The sequence below is a fragment of the Nycticebus coucang genome, chromosome 7, assembly GCF_027406575.1.
Source record: "Nycticebus coucang isolate mNycCou1 chromosome 7, mNycCou1.pri, whole genome shotgun sequence".
Classification (NCBI taxonomy): Eukaryota; Metazoa; Chordata; class Mammalia; order Primates; family Lorisidae; genus Nycticebus; species Nycticebus coucang.
In genome coordinates this window covers 77,464,885-77,489,451 of record NC_069786.1, presented here as the reverse complement: position 1 = coordinate 77,489,451, position 24,567 = coordinate 77,464,885, and positions in this window count along the sequence as shown.

The window sequence follows — 24,567 nt, the reverse complement described above, 5'->3', positions numbered from 1 at the left end:
TCTGGCATTTGGGGGTATCCCTGTGTATCAGCCACTTTGCTGCTGCAGGTACCTGAGATCTTTGGTGGTGGATTTTCTACAGTTCTTGCATGTACAATTTCCCAGAAGAGGCTTCCTAGCCTCCATTCCTCACATTTGTCTATAGTTGCATGAGCCTCTCACCCCATATCATAAACAACTTCTCATTCAAAATACCAAGAGACTTTGTTTTCCTGACCAAAGTCCTAATTAATAAACTTTTCCATGGAGAATATATTGATAACCACACACCATCTCTGGTCTGAGGCATGAATGAGTTTACTCATTTCATCACTACCTTAAATTTTTTTTTTTTACTTACAAAGCTAAATGGAATGAAAGAGTAAAAGGACAGCTCACCATAAATAAAATCACACCTTTCGATCACACCTTTTGCACTGTTTAGCATCATGGAATATCAAATTCTTTATTATCACCCTTTAAACATGTAAATTATTATACCAATCATTGTAAAACGGGTATACAAGATGATGAAGTGACAAGTTTATAGGTGAACCACATGAAAAATTGATAGTAACTGACCAGTTTAAACCACAGACATCAATTTTATATGGTTCAGGCTAAAAATAACACAAAATTTGAAACTACTTTTAGTAGAAATGTAACAACACTGTCAATTCCCCCAAATGAGCCACACTTCCATTTTAAACAACAATCAAAAGACAGGCTGGGGAAGTATCTTCCTTTTTCACGTGGAAAAGTATGTCTATGAAATGTCTAATTCCAATGTAACGCACACATCCTCTGGGGCCGCAAAAGCATTTCTCCTCTTTTAGCCTCGTGTAGCTCCTGATGAGCTTGAATTCCTCATCTCCTGTGTGCTTATTCTTGCCCTGAACCATCCAGGCTTGACGTAAGAAGTGCTTATATGACTTTAGTCATGTGCCTGTGTTCCTCTGCATGGACTCTGCTCTGTACCTACACACTAAGCTGAGAACTGGTGTCCCACTTTCTTTTTGCCTATCTCCCTCCAATAAATCGGGAAGCCTGTTGCTTGGTCAAGTCTTGCTACTTGTGCACAGACCCAGAATCTGTGTGATCATGACTCTGGGTACTGAACCCCTGGCTGCCCTGTCACTTTGCTCTGCCTCACTCTCAGAACACCATATCCTTCATTTGGGACCCCATAGTGTTGACGGATGTATTGAATGGAGACTAAATGTTGCTATAGTATTGGCCATAGTGCCTTCCATGCTTCATAAATACCAAATGAAAGAATCCATGAAAAAAATTAAAGATTGTTCATAGCAGGCTCAGATTATTGTGAATCCACTGTAGGAAACTTAAAAACATATAAAATAATTATCTCAGGGATGCAAATCATGCAGGTCTTTGGTTGAGGTTATGCCCAACTCCTTACATGCTTGGTCAAAAGGGATCCATGAACTATTGTTTCCATGAAAGAACACAGACATACTGGGTTAGACAGATCGTCTGGAGGGGGTGAGGTTGATTTTTAGCCACATGCTGAAGCTGGCTTATCACTTCTGGCCCACCTTTGCAGACAGGCGAGAAGACGTGGAGGGCAATCAGCTTCTGTGTCAGACAACTTTTCCAGGAGTTATGTATATCACTTCTGTTCGCTTCCCACTGCCGGTTGTCAGATGACCACACTCATCTTCTAAGGAGTATCAGGCAGCAATGCCAAGTGTGAGCATGGGGAGAAATTAAAAAAAGGCAGAGATGCATCAGAAGGCAATTGTAAAAGTTAGAGCAACGACTCATAATGACCTAAAGTAGTAGTTTTCACTCTTAGAAATTATTGAGGACCTTAAAGAGCTTCTGGGTGCATCTATTGATCTTTACCATAATAAAAACAAAAAGTGAGAAAATTTTAAAACACAAGAATACACAAACATGATTCTATAAATCAGCATGTTATATAGGTGCTGAAAAATTCTGCTGAATATTTGAGAATCAAGATGTAATGGGAAAATGACATTATAATAATGTCATGAAAATGGTTTTCAACCCAGTGTAGACTCCCTGGAAGGGTCTTGGGGTCCCCAGGACTCTGGATCACACTTCGAGAGAACTACTAATTTAAACGAAGGTCATGTCAAGAGAGTTGGCAAGGGAGAATTAGTTTAGAGACCTCAAAAGAGTGAAAATGGCAGGAATTAGTTACATCTTTTGATAAAATATAATTTGCAAACACAAGGTGCAACATTAGTTAAGCTGTTATCATTTTAAATCTAATCTTTAAAGAGCACTGTACTAAATGCTTAAGCTTAATTTAATTTAATCCTTTCTTAAACATGCACAGACCCAGAATCTAAAGTTTTCTACAGCCAACGTATATAATTAACAACATGCAATTGTGTGTAGTGAACAATGTAAAATTTTTGGCTACCCCAAACCAAAGTTCTAAAGTGTGTAAAGTTTTGAATAAAAGCTTCTGACTGATGCTTGCCTGTGTGTGTAGGGAAGTTTTCTTCAAGAAAAATCTATAATGAAAATGAATCTTGTTAAAAATTCCCAAAATAACAGGTGCCTGTCTGGATGTGGAGAGAAAGGGATCCATATACATTGTTGGTGGGAATGCAAACTAGTACAACCTCTATGGAAAAATGAATGGAGATACCTCAAAGAACTTAAAGTAGACCTACCATTTTTTTTTTTTTTTTTGAGACAGAGTCTCACTATGTCACCCTTACTAGACTGCTGTGGAGTCATAGCTCACAGCATCTTCAAACTCTTGGGCTTAAGGAATTCTCTCAATCTCCCAAATAGCTGGGACTATAGGCACCTGCCACAATGCCTGGCTATTTTTTTGTTGTACTTGTCATTGTAGTTTGGCAGGCCTGGGACGGGTTTGAACCTGCCAGCACTGGTGTATGTGGCTAGCACTCTAACCACTGAGCTACGGGTTCTGAGCCTAGACCTACCATTTGATCTCACAATCTTACTCTGGGAATATTCCCAAAGGAAAAAAGTCATTTTACAAAAAGGACACCAACACTTGAATGTTTATAGATGCACAATTCACAATTGCAAAGACAAGGAAACAACCCAAGTGTCTGCTAATACATAAATGGATCAATAAAATATGACAGAAGCATACTGTGGAGTACTACTCAGCCGTAAAATATGGCAATCCACTATCTTTTTGGCAATCTGAATGAACCTGGAACCCATTCTTCTAAGTGACACATTGCAAGAATGGAGACACAAACACTTGTACTCAATATCAAGTTGGAACAAACTGATCAACACTTAAGCGCACATATGGAAGTAAATCTCAGTGAAAATCAACCGGGGGCAGTGTGGAGATGGGTAAATTTACACCTACTGGGTACAGTGCACACTGTCTGGGTGAAGGGCACACTTAGAACTTTGACTCAATCTGTATAGAAACAAGGTAAGTAAGCAAAAGATATGTACGTCCTAATATTCTGAAATTAAAAAAAACACGTTAAACAAAAAAGATAAAAAATAAGCAAACCAAGCCTATAAGATTTTGATCTCTGTTGCTTCAGAAAATTGACTTGTGTGTTTCTCTTGGTTCTGCTTCTGACACTGGTCCTGCTCTCATTTTTTAGCACCACTTACTGCTCAATTCTTCCATCTGTCTCTCCAGACTCTATCTTTAACCTGGATTCCATTCTTATTACTCAGCTAAACTTAGTTTCTCAGCACCTGTTCCGACTCTCATCCTGTTATTACTGCTCCCTTCTGGTATGTGGACTGATTTTCCTGCATTCCCTTCGGCAGACTGGTCTCACTCCTTTCAGATATTCTGAAATTTCTTCTACACATTACGGGCAGTCCCTGGGTTAGAACAAGATACGTTCTGTATGTTTGTTAAGGTGAATTTATTTCTAAGTGGGAACAGGTACATTTACCTGTGATAGGCTGCATTTGTAAGTGCGAGTCATCCATAAATAAGATGTTTGTAACTCGGGGACTGCCTGTTTTTGCAGGGTGACACCACAGCCAACCAGTCAGCCCAGAGGGAAGTCTTTGTTTTGGCATCAGCCCTTCTGGATCTGACTGTGGAGGTGAGATTCTGCAGGGAGGGAGAGGGAGGAAGGCCAAGAACATAATGAGAGTGTGCTTCACTTCATGTAGACGAGAAAACGGCTTCCTGTGACCCCTCGGGATGGCCCAGAGGGTATCCGAGGTGTTTGTTCACCTTCTTTCTGGTTTCTTTTTTCAAAACATCATACCTATAGTAATATGTTATAACTACAATGCATATGATGAAGATCAGAACCTGCTGAATATTGGAAGTAATGTTGTAAGTTGGAGAAAGCTTTCTGGAAGCAGTGTCCTCATATAGGAATATAAGGACAGTAGCCATTTCATTTAAATTGCCTTAGGAAAGAGGTTATTTAGAGCACTACATTTGTTATAGCAATGGAAAATATTCTGGAAGTAATCAAAATATTTTCACATCTTAAAAATGAACAGTAATTCAATAATTAAATATCACGTTAGTATTCACATTTTTCTTATTATCATCTTATGACTCATTTTTTGTTCTTTATATTTTGTTTGTTTGAATAAAGAACCAGATAAGTCTATATTTGCAATTGTTGGATATGTCTTTGATCTCTTTAAACCTATAAATTCCATCTCTCTCCTCCTGCCCCCCAACATATACTTGTTTGTCTGTTGAAGAAACCAGGTGATTTTCTTTTGTGATTCTCCACAGTCTGGATTTTGCTGATTGCATGTTTGTTGTGTCCCTGTGTTTCCTGTGTACTAATTTTGGATCTAAATGCACTAACCAGACTGCTTCTGAAGTGGTGGGTGAACTTACTCAGGAGTTACCTCAATTGCAATTTTTTTTTATATTCTTAGCTATTGATAGTCATTTTCTAGATCCATTAATTCATTCGGAATTGCAAAATAGCAATATCATAATTGTAAAAACATTTCATAGTTTTTACTGGAGCACTTCCATAAAGAGAAGTTTCCCATTACAACATAATTGCTTATCTTAGGTATAGTTAATTACAGAAAAGTAGGATTAGTGCTAGGTTACCCCTCCCCTTGGGCCAGTGAGAACGTATTTAAGTTGCCTCCCGAGTCCTTTCTACTACACCCCAGTAGGCTTTGACAGCTTCTTTGTTTTATGGTATGACAATGATTGTTAGCCTTATCTTGGACTTTCTCTACCCAATGGAAACTTCTATTTCTTCAAGGATCTTTGGCTGTCTTTGAAAGAATTCATATCAGTGACTACCATGTGGACACTCCAGATGCTGATAGATACTTAATTGGTCATCATTTCTAGACCTTTTCAGTGGACAAATAGGAAATATGTTTTTTGTTTGCTTTGAAGATATAACTCATCTGAATTCGTACAGATACCTTTAATTACAATTCAGGGCTCTTGAATATTTATTCAACCTGTTGATCTTGACATCTTTATCTTCTTTCCTCTTATGATAAAAATATTGATTCTTCATGACACCAATGTAATTATTCATTTGCTTTATTTTAGACTATACACAAAGCTGTCTAGAATAATAGCAGTATCAACAATAAGATAATGCATAAAAACATTTTAAGACGTGTTTGTAGGGTGTTTTTTTATTTGTCCTACTAGGGAACTATAGTCAAATCATTGCATTTTTATGGTAGTCTAAATAATTTATATATTGTTATGCTACCAACTGATAAACATAGATTTATTTATTTTGTTTCAAGTATGATTTTTAGGAGATGCTTTTAAAATTAATTTTCATAATTATTTAAAATAGTTACACATTTTCAAAATTAAAATGACAAAACAAATATGTTCCAAAAAAGGCAATCTTCTATTTCTGTCTTTATAATTTTATTTCTTCATTTCCACCTGTACCCTCCACATTCTTTGCCTCCACATCCCTTTATGTTCTTTTTTTTTTTTAAATCATAGCTGTGTACATTGATATGATCATGGGGTATCATTCACTAGCTTTACAGACGGTTTACCAAGTTTCACATATACCCTTGTAAGATGCACCGCAGGTGTAATCCCACCAATCCCCTTCCCTCTACCCACCTCCCAATTCCCTCCCCTCCATTTCCCCCTTCCCCCTATTCTTAGGTTGTAACCGGGTTATAGCTTTCATGTGAAAACCCTAAATTAGTTTCATAGTAGGGCTGAGTACATTGGGTACTTTTTCTTCCATTCTTGAGATACGTTACTAAGAAGAATATGTTCCAGCTCTATCCATGTAAACATGAAAGAGGTAAAGTCTCCGTCTTTCTTTAAGGCTGCATAATATTCCATGGTGTACAGGTACCACAATTTATTAATCCATTAGTGTATCGATGGGCACTTGGGTTTCTTCCATGACTTAGCAATTATGAATTGAGCTGCAATAAACATTCTGCTACAAATATCTTTGTTATGATGTGATTTTTGATCTTCTGGGTATATGCCCAGTAGAGGGATTACAGGATTGAATGGCAGATCTATTTTTAGATCTCTAAGTGTTCTCCATATCTCTTTCCAAAAGGAATGTATTAATTTGCATTCCCACCAGCAGCACAAAAGTGTTCCCTTTTCTCCACATCTGTGCCAACATCTCTGATCTTGGGATTTTGTGATATAGGCTAGTCTCACTGGAGTTAGATGGTACCTCAAAGTAGTTTTGAAAGAGGAATTAGTACCTATATTACTCAACCTGTTCCAAAAGGTAGAAAAAGAAAGAAGACTACCCAACACATTCTATGAAGCAAACATCACCCTGATCCCCAAACCAGGAAAAGACCCAACAAGAAAAGAAAATTATAGACCAATATCACTAATGAATATAGATGCAAAAATATTCAACAAGATCCTAACAAACAGAATCCAGCAACACATCAAACAAATTATACATCATGACCAAGTCGGTTTTATCCCAGGATCTCAAGGCTGGTTCAATATACGTAAATCTATAAATGTAATCCAGCACATAAACAAATTAAAAAACAAAGACCATATGATTCTCTCAATCAATGCAGAAAAAGCGTTTGATAATAACCAGCATCCCTTCATGATCAGAACACTTAAGAAAATCGGTATAGAAGGGACATTTCTTAAACTGATAGAGACCATCTACAGCAAACCCACAGCCAACATCATATTGAATGGAGTTAAATTGGAATCATTTCCACTCAGATCAGGAACCAGACAAGGCTTCCCATTGTCTCCATTACTTTTTAACCTTGTAATGGAAGTTTTAGCCATTGCAATTAGGGAAGAAAAGGCGATCAAGGGTATCCATATAGGGTCAGAAGGGATCAAACTTTCGCTCTTTGCGGATGATATGATAGTATATCTGGAAAACACTAGGGACTCTACTACAAAACTTTTAGAAGCAATCAGGGAATACAGCAGCGTCTCAGGTTACAAAATCAACATTCATAAATCGGTAGCCTTTATATATACCAACAATAGTCAAGTTGAAAAAACAGTTAAGGACTCTATCCCATTCACAGTAGTGCCAAAGAAGATGAAATATTTGGGAATTTATCTAACAAAGGACGTGAAAGATCTCTATAAAGAGAACTATGAAACTCTAAGAAAAGACATAGCTGAAAATATTAACAAATGGAAAAACATACCATGCTCATGGCTGGCAAGAATCAATATTGTTAAAATGTCTATACTACCCAAAGCAATATATAATTTCAATGCAATCCCTATTAAAGCTCCACTGTCATACTTTAAAGATTTTGAAAAAACAATACTTCATTTCATATGGAATCAGAAAAAACCTCGAATAGCCAAGACATTACTCAGAAATAAAAACAAAGCAGGAGGAATTACGCTACCAGACCTCAGACTATACTACAAATCGATAGTGATCAAAACAGCATGGTATTGGCACAAAAACAGAGAAGTAGATGTCTGGAACAGAATGGAGAACCAAGAGATGAATCCAGCTACTTACCATTATTTTATCTTTGACAAGCCAATTAAAAACATTCAGTGGGGAAAAGATTCCCTATTTAACAAATGGTGCTGGGTGAACTGGCTGGCAACCTGTAGAAGACTGAAACTGGACCCAGACCTTTCACCATTAACTAAGATAGACTCTCACTGGATCAAAGATTTAAACTTAAGACATGAAACTATAAATATACTAGAGGAGAGTGCAGAGAAAACCTTTAAAGAAATCGGGCTGGGCGAGTATTTTATGAGGAGGACTCCCTGGGCAATTGAAGCAGCTTCAAAAATACACTACTGGGACTTGATCAAACTAAGAAGCTTCTGCACAGCCAAGAACACAGTAAGTAAAGTAAGCAAACAGCCCTCAGAATGGGAGAAGATATTTGCAGGTTATGTCTCCGACAAAGGTTTAATAACCAGAATCCACAGAGAACTCAAACGCATTAGCAAAAATAGAACAAGGGATCCCATCGCAGGCTGGGCAAGGGATTTGAAGAGAAACTTCTCTGAAGAAGACAGGCATGCAGCCTTCAGACATATGAAAAAATGCTCATCATCTTTAATCATCAGACAAATGCAAATCAAAACTACTTTGAGATACCCTTTATGTTCTTATTCTTTTGTTCTACATGAGGGCCCTTCCATGAGCGAAAAGGGATTCTGTGAATAGTTGCACCTTGAAAACAAGAGGAAATGGGAACGGTCCAGGGAAAATCTGGCATGTATGTCATTCTATCTTGAAGATATCATTTTAAAATTCTATCTTTCCACTTTTAAAAATATAACTCACACATACACATTAGGTAGAATCATATCAAATTTCTAATATTTGCTTAACTAAAAAAAAATGGCAATTTCACTCATATGTTCAATCTGAATATTTATGTCTTTCCTAGAGAAATGTTTTTCTCTTGGATGTGTGCTGGAGATACTCCACAGTAGTAGGTAAAGAAGGTCCCTGTTCCTTTTATAACTGTGGAGTCTACCTTTTATAGTTAGATCATAGTTTTTTAGTTAGTCTCTGTTAATGAGAAGTCAGTTTTGTTTCTACACTTTTGGTTTTAAAAATAGTACTGCAATAGCCTTGCACATAATGTCTTTTCATGATTTTGCCAATGTCAGTTATGGGATGAATTCCTAGAAAGGGAATTGCTGAGTCAAAAGACAATGTGTAATGTATTTTTTTGCACAGGGTTGCCAAATCTTCTCCATAGGAATTGTTATTTTTTTTGCCTTGCCACTAGCAATGTGTGAGAGGTTTGTATTTCCAAAGCATTTTGGTGTTTATCACCTCAATATCCACCATGCTTTTTTCTTCCCTGTGACTTTAAATGTACCATGTTCTTCTTAAGAGTGATTTCAACATTTTTGTATATCTAACAGACTTCCCACATCAGGGCTGCCAAGATTTCTTTGGGGTTCTCCCCAGGTAGAGCCTGACTACAGATATGTTGTGGGATTTGTACTGATTTGATAATTGGGCAAAAGCTCATTTCTGTACCATAGTCTAGCGATTTGTACTTGATTCCTCACTCCCTCCTCTCTCCTGCCAAATCACTCTTTAAGGTTCTAATTAAATGTTACTGCTTTTGTAAAACCCCCCTTACTCTCTTTGTTTCTACAACACTTAAAGAAACTTTTATTGTGAGCATTGTCACACCATATTAAACTATTTACATGTCAGTCCTCCCTCATTACATGGATTTCTTGACATCAGGGACCATATAGTATTCATTTCTACACTGTTAGTGTTCAGCCAAGTCTTTAGTGAAAATAAATATTAATTTTTGAAAGAGTAAAGCAGATAAGGTATTATTAACTGATGGAAGACTTAGTTACAGTGAAACATTTTTGATCTAGAGAGCCATGGGGATCCATAGGAATTTTTTATTTTACAGTTTTATATGTATGTTTTTGCCAAATTGAAAGAACAAATTACACTAGAGGTAGCATTTATTTTTATGGATGAATAAAGAAATTTTTCATTTTCTTTCTTTCTTCTTTTCTACCCATTGTTACACTATTGCCTTTAATTTACACAATATGGAAGAACATATGATCTTTCAAGGTCTTGTTTCATGTGCATGATGCAGGTAAACTGCTCATGTCTATAGTAAATCACTCCTAATTGAATTACATTACAAATAAATGCCATACATTTAAGCTGAGCAATCTGTGCACATATACACACATTCTTAGTGGGTGAGAAAGAAGCAAAGAATTCTGAAAACTTTAAGATTATGAGTCCTACACTTGGATGGCGTAATGGGAGTGGCAGGGAAAGGAATGCTCCCTGAATTTTTTGCTTTCTGGTCCTTGAGGTTAGACGGGGCCATGCCACTGGTGTTGGTGAAAGAAATGTCAGCAGAGGTGTGGTGTGCTGCTTCTGGGTTAAGAAAAGTGTATGGGCAATTTTTTAATTTTTATTTTCTCTTCTAATAAAACTGAGGAGAGACTAAGATCCACAGTGCACTTATGAGAAGGTAAGACCTCTGTGCATCCATTTGCTTCCCTGAGTGATGACATGGAACAGAGTCCCCTGCTGATATGCATCTGGGATATGATACAAGATTGGAAACTCTACCGTATTAAGTTGCTGATATTTTATGGTCATTTGTCACTGAACAAAAACTAATACACTTGGCTTGTGAAGAAAATAACTAAGTTATGAATAATTCAGATACTTAGAAATTGCGTGAAATAATAACACCTTTATTAGTTTTGAATTTAAGTCAACAATAATAAAGTAATACAACTTAGATTACCTTTAAATGTTTATTTTTAACAAAGAAAGTAAAGTGGATGATGAGACAGAAGTGAACAAACAGTCATGGACACAAGTGCAATAAATGACAACCGAGGTAATAACAGTCTGGCTGTTTGTTTATTAGTCACTTCCTATGTGACTGACACTGATAGGCTCTGGGGTTATAAAGATAAACAAGGTAAACAATACTCCTGCCCTAACGGAGCTTTCAGCCCAGAGAGAAAGATAGCAATTGAAACGTCAATAAATTAGATAAAGAATCAGAGATTTTTTGAAAGGAAATAGAGGGTGAGACTGTGAAAGAAAACAACAGTGGTGATGCAGGGACATGGGGGTCTTATTTACATTGGGTGGTCAGGTAGTATTAAAGCTGAGACCTGTGGGGTGAAAAGGAGCTAGGAATTCAAAGAGCATTCAAAGCAGGGGAAGAGGATATGACACACAGCCCCGGAGCGGGGAGGGAACATGGGGCTGGTGCTTTTTTGGTGGCAAGAAGACAATAGGAAATGGTGATGTTTCCAGGGTGGGTAGAAGCCAGGCTGTGTAAACCAGAATAAGAAGTTTAGATTTGGTTTTAAACATCATACCAAGGTTTTCAATTTCATGCTAAGTGAAGGTGGGAAGTGACAGGATCTGAATGATGTCTCAGAGGAATCCTTTGGTATGTGAGGAAAGAGTAAGGAGACACCTTCGTGGACACCAGGAGAGCAGCTGGGACGTGATGCCCAGGGCAGGGGAAGTAGTAGTAAGTAGGCAGTGAACAGGGTGGATTTAGAGTACATTTGAACTTGCTAATGGATTGGATGTGGGGAATGAGAGTGGAAAAACCAAAGGTAGCTCCCAGCTTCTGGCATAGACACCTGGGTAAGTAGTGATGACAGCCATTGACAAGGGGAAGAGGAGTAGGTCTGAGTAGGAAGATTGAAAGTTTTCCTTTGGATATGTGAAGTGTGAGATACCTTTGAGACACCTGACATCAGCCAGACAGTTGACACAGGAGACAAGAGACAAGAGACTTGAGATCCAGATTTGGAAATGATCCCCACGTAGGTAATATGTAAAGCCATAAGAACGGATGATCGGTCTAGGAAGAGAGTGGAAGCACAGTAGAAGAATGGACAAAGCATTGCATTTGTGTTACAGAGGTTCCTAGAACATAAACTGTAGGGTTTCAGAAGCCATATGAATCCACATAGTAAGCAGTCGCTTGTGATGAAATTTGATTATATAACAAAATATTAGTATTTGCATAGGAACAAGTAAAATGTGAGAAGGAGATAGATTCTTTAAATGGCAATCACAGATGGTAACATATAAAGCTCTAAAAAACTGAAAGCTTTTTTGTTTTGTTTGAATAAGACTAACTGAAAGATGTTTTATATTTTAAAGTGAGTTAGTATGAGGGAGGCTGGCCTCGTTGCTTTCTGGATATTTGAACTTGAAGTCTATAATACTGCGGAATCCATTTCATCCCACACATGAAAATGACTAAGATGAGGAAAAAAACACAACATGTCTTGATATACCTTAAATATTAAGGGACTCCTGAGACAGGAGCCCAGTGTCTGAAAATTTATAGTACGAGGGGTATAATTCTATTATCATGATAGTCTATGCTTATGTGTATAGGCAGATTAAAAATTCAGAAGAATAGATAGGTTTTTCAATTGCAGAATCAAGGCTGCAATTTTATAGACATATAGGCTCTCAAATCTCTAGAGGGAAATGTGGAAAAATAAAAACTTACTGAAGTAGAGCAATGTGTATCCTACATTATTATGGCAACAAATCGATAATGGTATCACAATAAAATCAGGTGTAATCACATGTTCCTTCTTGATATTGCAGCATTAATCTCTGTCTATGGTGGAGAGGGTAGATCACAAGTCGTATATTAGGATGTAGAATACTTTGCTTGTTACAGCCAAGGCTTTGGGACCAGTAATTACTGAAAGTTTTTTTTTAATATTACTTAACGATTGCTTGTTGCTCTTTATAGCCTTTTTAATAGCTTAAGCAGTCACAGCTTAGAAGTCACCAGCCCCGTACTACTGCTAGTAACGTTATACACTTTGAAAATTTCCCTTTATCCCTTCCTGCAACGAACTACTAGCTAACAGGATTGGAGCATCCAGGCATGGCTTTGGCAGTGAAAGCATTAAACCAACAAAAACTGGTACTGCCTGAGCATCAGACTGGGTCAAAAATGTCTGGGGATTATCCTCTTTTCACCTCTGTGAAAATGTGGCAGAAGAAAAGCATGTACAACTGGCTTCCCTAGTCCTAATTTTTCTGTAATCAAGAAAGATCTATTAATTTACAGAAGAATAAAAATTGTATAACCTTTTTCAAAAATCAAATCCAGCTAAGGCTTTATTTTCATACCTTCCAAATTCCTTGAATAAATTCAGTAGTTCTTGTTATGATGTTAAATTTATTATCACCTATTTAGTCTATAACATGATTTTTCTCTTAAAAAATTATTGATTGTAATTTGCAGAAACAATAGCTCTCAATATGCAAAGATCTCTATGAGTTAACACTCCACTATAAACAAGTATCTCTAAAAGGCACAAATAATATAGTGTCACTGCATACATATTTGTTTTTATTATGGGTATTTTTTTGTATATTATGGTCCCATGTTCAAAAAACATCTATTACTAAAATGAGGTTGTATAACCACAGAAGTAAACTACTACATCGCAATCAACACAAACATTCACTAAGAGGAAACATGCAAAGTATTTTTCAAATACATCATCCAGCTGTGAACTGGACCTTGAGAGCTAGAAATACACTGCTAAGTATTCAAGAAATGGAAAGACCTACCAGTTAACTGCTTTGTGATTCTAGAAAAGAGCAGAGAATATCTATCATATCGGCAGTATCTGGAGAGAATCCAAATTTTCAAATGATACCAAATAATCTCATGAACAATATTTCATTTCTGGAAGCATGACATGAGACCCAGGTGAGCAGTTAGTAGTGTAACATCCACTTTAAGCTTTCTGTAAACACTTTCAGTAATCTTCCCTAAATCTGATTCTACAGAATTCATTAGTATTCTTTTGCTGTCAGGCATTTGGTGGCTCTGTGATAGATACTAAATATCTTACGGGAGGCAGGCCCCTCTGGTATGCAGCAAGCTGATGTCATGGCTAATGTAAGCCAAGGCTCTGTTAAGAAGCCTGTGGCAAAACCTCAGAGAGTGACAGGTCACAGCTGCTAGTCTGAGGACAGACTCTTGATGAATCAAGGCCTAGTGCAAGTTTTTTTTTGTCTCCACTCAAACATGTGGATTATACAATCCTTAAGATGACAAAGTTTGATTCTCAAAGTGCTTTCCTAATGCCAAGCAAGAGTCTGAAATCATCAATACCTTGCACGTGATAGATGTTTAGGCTGAATGATATTGACAGAAGCACATGAATGAGTAACTACAGATGATGCTTGTATAAAGGAACAGTATGCATTTCGCTACTTGATACATTTATTTATTTACTTATTTATTTATTTTTTTTTTTGTAGAGACAGAGTCTCACTGTACCGCCCTTGGGTAGAGTGCCGTGGCGTCACATGGCTCACAGCAACCTCCAACTCCTGGGCTTACGCGATTCTCTTGCCTCAGCCTCCCGAGTAGCTGGGACTACAGGCGCTCGCCACAACGCCCGGCTATTTTCTTGTTGCAGTTTGGCTGGGGCTGGGTTTGAACTCGCCACCCTCGGCATATGGGGCCGGCGCTCTACTCACTGAGCCACAGGCGCCGCCCAGATACATTTATTTATTTTGTAATTAGTATTTACCCTGCCATACCCTCTCGTTCCCAAATCACTCTACCTGTTGCAGTCCTGAGTCTTTCAGTTTCTAAACTTTGGGGAGGAGGTCACCAATGTAACCTCACTGGTGTTCAAATTTGTCATCAGACATAAAAGCTAGAATAAACTACATTTTATAAAACTAGCTTTAGAAATTCTCAATGTATTAACAGGAAAGCTTTGTCCCTGGCCTATTGGGGGAAAAGAGTAGTTTATCTGAAGATATAAAGTCAAGGTCTCTGGATAAATTTGCTTCTCATTTACTATAGAATGTTGTCAGTGAGCTGCACATTGTATGTATGTCTTTGATATATGGAGTCCCTCCTTTACATGAGCTATTTGCACATAGAAAGTCAGTATTCAGGAGGTTCTAATACTGGTAAAGCATCAAAATGATTGTACTGCTAGAGATGTAACTTGGCACCCTTGGAATAATCAATTCTTTTCCAACTCCTTTCAAGTAAATTAATAAAACAAAAAACTTGTCTAGGTGCCTGTAGCACAGTGGTTAGGACGTCAGCCACATACACCGAGGCTGGAGGGTTCGAACCCGGCCCCAGACAGCTAAAACAACAAATAACAACTGCAATGAAAAAATAGCTGGGTGTTGTGGTGGGTGCCTGTAGTCCCAGCTACTTGGGAGGCTGAGGCAAGAATATCACTTAAGCCTAAGAGTTGGATGTTGCTGTGAGCTGTGATGCCATGGCACTCTACTGAGGGTGACATAGTGAGACTCTGTCTCATAAAACAAAACAACAACAACAATAAAACTATAAACTTGGTTTATTAATGTAACATTAATGGATGTTAGTTATTTTATACTATATTGTATATAATAAATTATATATTTTATAAAGATGGTAAGGCAGACTTTACTCAAGGAGGGCTATAGTGACAGGTATAGGGATATAGGGACCACTGCAATGGGGTCTTGCAGTGGGAGAGGAAGATTAAACTCAATTTTCCATGCAAAGCAATGGGGAAGCTTTAGCTTCCATATGAGATTGTTCCCTTTGTGGGTTGGTTAGAGTAACCACTTTTTCAACATATATGTTGCAATCAGCTATAAGTATTATAAGTAATTAGCTGCTAATAGTAGACAAAGTACAGAAATATGTGGCAGATCTGTCTTTTTAATAAATGAGAATTGATAACAAGGTTATCTCCATATTAACGTTTCTGTGTGTGCTTCCTGGAATGTGAGAGAAGGGAGTTTAAGGACAAGAAGCTCAACACACATGTGATCTCCATTCTTAGCTGTGGCACAAAGTATGACTGAAATAAAAATATATACATATGTATATGCTAAGAAAGATATATTGGTCTTCATCTCTTGTTTATGGCACAAAGCTCCTAAAACCCTTGTAATTTTGTGAGCAATAAGGGTGATATCAGCAACTTTTAAAATAATATTTGGTCTGAGTTTCTGGCTCCTGATGCAAGAGTTGGAATGTCTGGTGTTTGTCTGCTAAGGAGATAACTGGTGGTGCCCAGGTAGTTTCAGGATGGGGCTTGTCACCAGAAAGACCAAGACACGATTAGAGGGTTAGAACTTCCAGCCCCACCCCAAGACCTCCCAAGATTGAGCTAATCACCAAAGGCCAATGATTTAATCATTCTTGCCTACATAATAAGCTTCCCTAAGCACCCTAAACTATGGGGTTCTGAGAGTGTCTGGGTTGATGCTGGGAGGTCCCGTACCCAGAGAGGACAGGGAAACTCTGCACACCTTTCTGTCATGTTTTGCCATATGCATCTCTTTTATTTGGCTGTTTCTGAGTTGTATTCTTTATGAAAACTCAGTAATAGTGAGTAAACTGTTTTCTTGATTTCTCTGTGAACGATTCTTGCAAATTGCTAACAGAGTGTTCTGGGAATCCCTGGCGTTGCAGCCAAGTGAGATGGAAGTGTGGGTACCCCGGCACCCAAGACTTGAGACTGGCTTTGAAGGTGGGGGAAGTCTGCTGTAACGGAGCCCACAATCTGTGAGATCTGATGCAAACTCCAGGTGGTTAGTCAGGAATTGAGTGAAATTGTAGGACACCCAGCTGGTTTCTGGAGAATTGGAGAATTAGGTTGAGAAAAAACAAACAAACAAACAAAAACAAAAAACACCCAAATTTGGTGTCAGAAGTGCAAATAGTAAAATCAGATTATAGTAGAATGAGGTAAAAAAAAAAGTGAGAATTGCTTATTTAAACAAAATGAGAAATAGAGTAATATAATTAGGATGGCAATATAATTTCTGAAACAAACTGGAACACTTCTAATAGAATAAAAGGGAAATCCATTTTAATTATATCTGGTCATAAATGGTTAAATACCTGAGCTGTTAAGTTAGAAAAACAAAGTTCAAGGCTCAATTCTTCCACTTATTAGCCATATCATAGTGGGAAAGTTACTCTCATAGTCTGTTTTCTGTTGATAAAATGGTCTTGCTAATTGCTACCTTATAAAAGCACCATCAGTCAGGCTTCAAGCAGGAGACAGAAACTTCACAGTTACTTGAACAAAGTAGGTTTACTATAAAGAATTGCTAACAGGGGGTTGGTGGTAACAGAGGATTAGCTGGTGAGCTAATAACTGCAGAATGCAGCAATGACAGTGAATAAGGCACAGCCATTTACCTTCAGGCTGAGACGGAGCTCCTGGGGAAAGCCAGTAGAATTGGTTTGCGGCAAGGTGGCTGGAGAAGGTAGCTGGGAAGCGCCCTCTATGAGGAGAATGACTGATCAGTGACAGCTGTCAGGAAGCTATCCGATGGGGTGTTGGGTAACACTTTTGTCCATTGGGGCTGCTACCTACTCCATGTAGTAAGAGCTGGAAGCTAGAGAAGGCATCCTCAGTACAGACGCCTGGGCAGAGGAGAGCACCAGACTCAGGAAGAGAAACATCCCTTCCTCCTCAGTGTCCCTCCAATGACCACTTAAGGTGACAAAGCTTAATGTTTTACTATTTTGAAAAAAAAAATCATTTAAAGGGTTTCAGCTCTATTTTTTTGAAGAATAGAGAATTAAGGGTAAATTCAGAGCTGAGAGGCAATAAATTGATAAATGGCACAAGGATATTAGGAGCATATGTTATTATAACAGAAATGGTCACTGTGCTAATGTTTAACTTGTTTAAACATGTTTAGAACAGTGCCTGGATTATAGTAAGTGGCACATAAATTAATGCATTTTATACTGTTATTATATGTTCTCTATTTCCCATCCTATTTTTATTATTGAATAGGGCTAGGGCTCTAATTAATGACTCAGAAATGTCAGCCTCCTAATATTCAGAAGATGAGACAGTACTCTCTGTAGAGCTAAAAAAAAAAAAAAAAAGACACCGACTTACTTGCTTCCTATGATTTAGAGAGTATTCTGATCTGAAATTATTTTTTAAATCAGGAGCAAGACTATTTTGCTAGAGTTCTAGTATGGGAAATTACATGTTCAAACAAAACAAACTTCTTCATTAATAAAGATACTTTCTCACTGATGCTCTGTCAACTTCCTTTTGTATACAATAACATGTATTGTCATCTCATTAAACTTCAGTACTCATGGGAGGAAATAGTATAGAATTATTCATTCTATTTTATATTTATTTCTAATAGTTGGCTTAATATGGTACTAATGCCAGATTCCCTACCTTCTATGTTTCTTATGGTTAGAAATAATAGCTATTTTTGATGCTGAATCATAATATTTTGTTAATTTGGTGCATGACTTTATGCTATTGTATTTATGCTTTTTATCCCTGTCATAGTGTGTTTCAGCCTCCCAGATTACTAATTTAAAGGTTAAACAGTAGGATTTTACATTTATTCCATTTGTCACACCTCCACCTGTGTTCCTTACTGTTCTTTAAATCCAGTCTTCATTTACTGTAATAGGTGACTCCCACATAATGTTTATTTAATGTTTTCTTCAAAATTAGTCTTTTATGCAAAGTTACATGTCTTGACCTCTCATTAAATTAGATTTACAGCTTCCCACACTTTTTCCTTATAATTATTTCTTTTAAACTTTATCGGTTTTCTAAAACTTCTTGCATGTATTTGCAATGACTACTTCAGATCAAATATGTCAATAGCCTGTTCTTTTTCTTCTGAAAATTAATTTTCTTGGATGTCATAGTTCTATAATATAACATTTATGCACCTCCCTCTGTTATTTTTCTTGATCCATTAGGGTGTCTTAAAATCTTTTACCTACCATTAGCTCAATTCACTTTTATAAAAATAGTTTACCGTGTGTGTGTGTGTGTGTGTGTGTGTATGCGTGTGTTTTAGGTATTTCTATCACATCAGTGAAAAGAATAAAAAATCAAGGTTAAAAGTCTGGAGTTAGTAGTTCAGGGCAAATGAAATGTCAATGAAATTTATGTTTTCTTAAAATAGACTCTTGCATTGCTTTCCTATGTTGTGTGAAATGTCTATTATATGCAGTCTTGTGGGAGAATAGTGGATTTGAGAAAGACTCTGCTATTTCATATGTTACTTTTTCATGAGTCTTATTTATTGCTGTTTTAAAAATGTTCTAAGGGGAAAATAATCATTAATAAGAAATATCAGAACCAATTTCAGGTCTTGACATTGGAACTCCATAACGCCTAATTTAAAACCTTTTATATAATTTCCACAGTTATTTTTAAAGATAGTTGGTTTTATAATCCTTCTGAAACGTAAGGAATCTCCTCCACTCCTTCAGATAGCTTTAGAGCCACCACATTTGTGTATTTAATGTCCCAGGATCAATTCTGCTGCTTGCATTGCTTTTTGCCCTTATTGTTTTCTGAAAAACCTTTCCAAATCCTCTGGACACTTCCTCAATTCTCAATTATACCTACGGTTTAGCTCAAATATTCTTCTTTCCATGAAACCTTGTCTGTTGTCTCCAGCTGACTCATAAAATTTTATATGGCCTATTATTTGTTGGTTTAGTCATTTTATAGATGACATTTATTGCCTTGCACTCTTATACGCTTAGATGTCTCCAGTGATAATACATGTATATGCTACAATGGCCCAAATAGAAATGGTAAGTGCATAACACTTATTATGGCTCATGATAATTCATCAATAGCTGTGTGTTGATTAATTAAAACAAATGTTTTGTTGTATTTGTATCTATTACTTGCTACTACCAGGTGCTGTTTTGGTTTGGAAGTAAGAAAACATCAAATCGAAGAATGTATTATTCGTGGAACTCTCTGTCTAGCAGTGAGGCAGATAGATGGATATGCAAATAAGTATTTGAAATAGCAGAGTCCAATCTAGACCCAATGCTGTGGTGGACAAGTAGGCTTGTACTGCTAATCAGGGGAAATGTCAGAAGACCTAACATTTGAGTTGAATCTTAACAGAAAATGGCAAGAAACAAACTTTAGGGAGAGGTAAAAGGCTGTGCAAAGATATTGAAGATATTTTCTGCCACTAACATAACTGCAGCCAATTTGATTTTCTTGGAATAATAAGTTAAAGATTTTAGCCTTTATAAGAGTGAAACGTGAACACCAGAGCACATTTAACATGTGATGTAAAATTGGTGTCTTGGTTCATTTGTGCTACTATAACAAAAACGCCTGAGCCTGGAATTTATAAACAACAGTAATTCATTTCTCACAGCTGGAAAGTCCAAGATCAAGGCACCAGCAGGTTCAGTATCTGGTGAAGGCCCCTTTGTTATACATGGTGCCATCTGGGTGTCATCACATAATTGAAGACACAAAAGGGCAAAAAGGTTTGAATGTTGTGTCCTCACATGGCAGAAGAGAAGTAAAGCAAAAGGGGCCTGATTTAGCTTTCTGAGATCCTTTTATAAGGTACTAATACATTCATGAGGGTGGAGCCCTTGTAACTTAATCACGTCCCTAAATGGCCCCACCTCTTAGTGGGGCTTATGTTTCAATGTGAATTTTGGAAAGGACACATTCAAATCACAGCATTCCCTTTTCTGACCTCCCAAATTCATGTCCTTCTCATATGCAAAATACATTCATTCCATCCTCATAGCTCCAAAGTCTTAAGTAATTTCAATACCCAAAGACTCAATAGACTAGCTCTTTTGGACATTGAATCATAATATTTTGTTAATATGGTCTATGGCTTTATGCTATTTTTTTTTTTTGTGTGTGCTTTTCATACTCATCATAGTATAGCTCAGCCTCCCAGATCACAAGTTTAAAGGTTAAACATCAGGGTTTTACACTTACTCCATTTGTCACATCTCCACCTTTGTTCCTTGTGTTCTAAAGCCTATAGCTTGGAGTCTCATCTACAACAGATATGGGTGAGACTCAAGGTAAAATTTATCCTGAAGCAAATTGCTTTCTAACTGTGAAACTGTGAGATAAAACATGTTATGTATTTCTAAAACACAGTGGTAGACAGGCTTAGATTAGATATTTCTATTCCAAAAGAGAATAATAGGAAAGACGAAAGGAATAACAGGTTCCAAGTAAGCTCAAACCCAACAGGGCATATAATTTTAAATCTTAAGCTTTGAGAATAATCTTTTTTGACTTCATATTCTGCCTTCTGAACACAATGGAGCAGGGAGTGGGCTCAGACTTCAGCTCTCACCCACTGAGGTCACATACCTGCGGCTTTTCCAGGCTGGTGTTCTACACTGATGACTTGAAACTTCTGGGGTCTTGGGGACGGCTTACTCCTACAGCTTAAATATGCATGGCCCAAAGTGAGAGCTTTCTGCAGCAGTCTTGACTTTATAGTAGTTCTCTACATAGGCTGTGAGTCTCAGACATCCTTTGAAATCCAAGTGGAGGTAGCCATGCCTGCACAGCTTGTGCACTGCGCATACCTGCAGAGCTAGCACCACATGGACAAGGTTAAGGTTTACAGCCTGTACCCTCCAGAGTGGTAGCTCAAGCCACACCTAGGTCTGCTTGAGCCATAGCTGGGGTGGGCAAGGAGTGCTGCACCACAATACACGGAGTAAAGGCTTGAGGTGGCCCTGAGCAGCAAGCCCCAAGGTCCCACATGTGCTCTGGAATCCATTTTGCCCTAAAGGCCAGAGCACTCTGGGCCTGTGATGGAAGTGGCAGCTTTGAAGATCTCAGAGGCCTTTAGGCTTCTTTCCTTTGTCTTGATGCATCTAAACTCTTCATCACAAGTTCTGTTGGTAACGTCCTTGGTATTATTTCCTGAACATGCCTTTTTATTCCTTACAGTCTGACCAAGCTGAGAATTTTCAAAATCTTTATGTTCTGCTTCTCTTTTGATTATAAATTATGTTTATCTTGTTTCCCTCTTCTGCTATTTTATTATAAGTGGTTAGGAACACCTTGCTTAGGTATTTCTTCATTCAAATATCCTAGTTTATTGCTCTTTAATTCTTCCTTGTACAAACATTAGGACATGAATGTAAGTCTGCCAGGTTCTTTACCACTTTGTAGCAAGAATGGCCTTTGCTCCCATTTCTGATAAGATATTCCTTATTTCTGTCTAAGATCTCATCAGAATGGCTTTTACTGTCCATATTTCTGATCACATCCACTAAGATAATCCCTAAATTGAGACTTTTCCCACTGACTTCCTTTCCTGAGTCCACACTAGAATTGTCCTTTACACTCTGTTCATGGAAATTTAGGAATCTCTACCCAATACCCAACTCCACAGCTGCATCTCTGTTTTTAGTTATTTGTTATAACAACACCCCACTATTCTAGTCTCAATTTCTGTTTTCATCTGTATATACAGCTATAATAGAATTGCTGTGATTGGGCAATTTATACAGAACAGGGATTTATTTTTCCTGGCTCTGAAAGCTGGGAAGTCTGGAAGGATTGGTGTCGGGAGGGCTGATTTCTGTTCCCAAGATAGTGCCTTGTCGCTGCATCCTCAGGAGGTGAGAAACACTGTATGCTCACATGGTGGAAAGCACAGAAGAGTAAAGGGCTCTCTCTTCAACGTGAAGCCCTGTTATAAGGGTTCTAAGCCCTTTGCTGAGGTTTGAGCCCTACTGATACAATCCTTCCCCAAAAGGTCCTACCTCTTCATATTACTATAATGGGGATTAAGTTTCAACATAAATTCTGGAGGGAGTACATTCAAAAGATAGCAATTAGAAAATACTATGTATGCTCATTTGAAACCATCTCAATCCTAAATATATGTACAGTCATGAGCCACACACCAATGTGACACATGTCAATGACAGACCACATATTTGACAGTGGTCCCATAAGATTATAATTTGGGCATATCATGTTTTTGTGGTACCTTTTCTATGTTTAGGTACACAGATACTTACCATTGTGCTACAGTTGCCCAACGTGTTCAGTTCAGGTTTGCAGCCTGGGAGCAACTGGCTGTACCATGTAGCCCCAGTGTGTAGTAGACTGTTCCATCCAGGTCTGGAAATGTGCCTTGTGTTGTTCGCACGTCACCTAACAATGCCTTTCTCACACTGTACTACCATTGCTAAGTGACAAAATACTGGCAACAGCCTTTCAAGTACATGTCATCCTCACCGTGGAAATAGGTTAATACAGACGAAGATAAACTATCCTTCTTCAGGCAAATACAATAAATGTCTACTTTCTTACATTTTGTGAGGATTAACACAAGAACAAAATGTATTTAATGTCAAAATATTTTTAGAGACCTGTTAAGATCAAATTTATTTTCAAAGCTTTTAATCGAGTAAAATAGTAGTAAGATTTTATTTTCCTTAATAAGCATTATTACTTGGAACTGTGATATAAATTAAAGCTGTTAAAAACTGACATGAATGCAAGTGGAAATTTGAGGCACGGTTTCCCTAAACAACTCTCCGCATAGGCTCTCCTGCTGCCGTGTTTGTAAATGCAGCTCTCCATGTAAATGCTAGATGAGACTGAATGATGAATTTAAAACAAGTGGGTGCACTCACTGTGGCCCAAATTAAGCCTTGTTCTAAAGTTGCTATAGCAACATTATCTGTACCAAATGTCCTGCTCTAAGAAATAATTGGAAACATTTCCTGGTATTTAAGGAGAGAAGTAAAATCACTATTAATTTTTGTATCCTACCACACACATTATTCTAATGAAAAATTTAAAAAAACACCAAAAAATGAATGAGTGTATGCATTTTTATATTATCATGACAGCAAAATCAAGAAGAAAAAGAATAGCATTAGTTTGTAGTTTTTTTTTTATTAAATCATAGCTGTGTACATTGATATATTCATGGGCATCATTCACTAGCTTCACAGACCATTTACTAAGTTTCACATATACCCTTGTAAGATGCACCGCAGATGTAATCCCACCAATCCCCTTCTATCTACCCACCTCCCCTCTCCCTCCCCTCCCTTTCCCTCTTCCCCCTATTCATAGGTTGAAACTGGGTTATAGCTTTCATGTGAAAACCCTAAATTAGTTCCATAGTAGGGCTGAGTACATTGGGTACTTTTTCTTCCATTCTTGAGATACTTTACTAAGAAGAATATGTTCCAGCTCCATCCATGTAAACATGAAAGAGGTAAAGTCTCCATCTTTCTTTAAGGCTGCATAATATTCCATGGTGTACATGTACCACAATTTATTAATCCATTTGTGGATCGAAGGGCACTTGGGCTTCTTCCATGACTTAGCAATTATGAATTGAGCTGCAATAAACATTCTGGTACAAATATCTTTGTTACGATGCGCTTTTTGGTCTTCTGGGTATATGCCCAGTAGAGGGATTACAGGATTGAATGGCAGATCTATTTTTAGATCTCTAAGTGTTCTCCATATCTCTTTCCAAAAGGAATGTATTAATTTGCATTCCCACCAGCAGTGCAAAAGTGTTCCTTTTCTCCACATCTGCGCCAACATCTCTGGTCTTGGGATTTTGTGATATAGGCTAGTCTCACTGGAGTTAGATGTTATCTCAAAGTAGTTTTGATTTGCATTTCTCTGATGATTAAAAATGAAGAGCAGTTTTTCCTATGTCTGAAGGCCACACGCCTGTCTTCTTCAGAGAAGTTTCTCTTCAAATCCCTTGCCCAGCCTGCTATTGGATCCCTTGTTCTATTCTTGCTAATGCGTTTGAGTTCTCTGTGGATTCTGGTTATTAAATCTTTGTC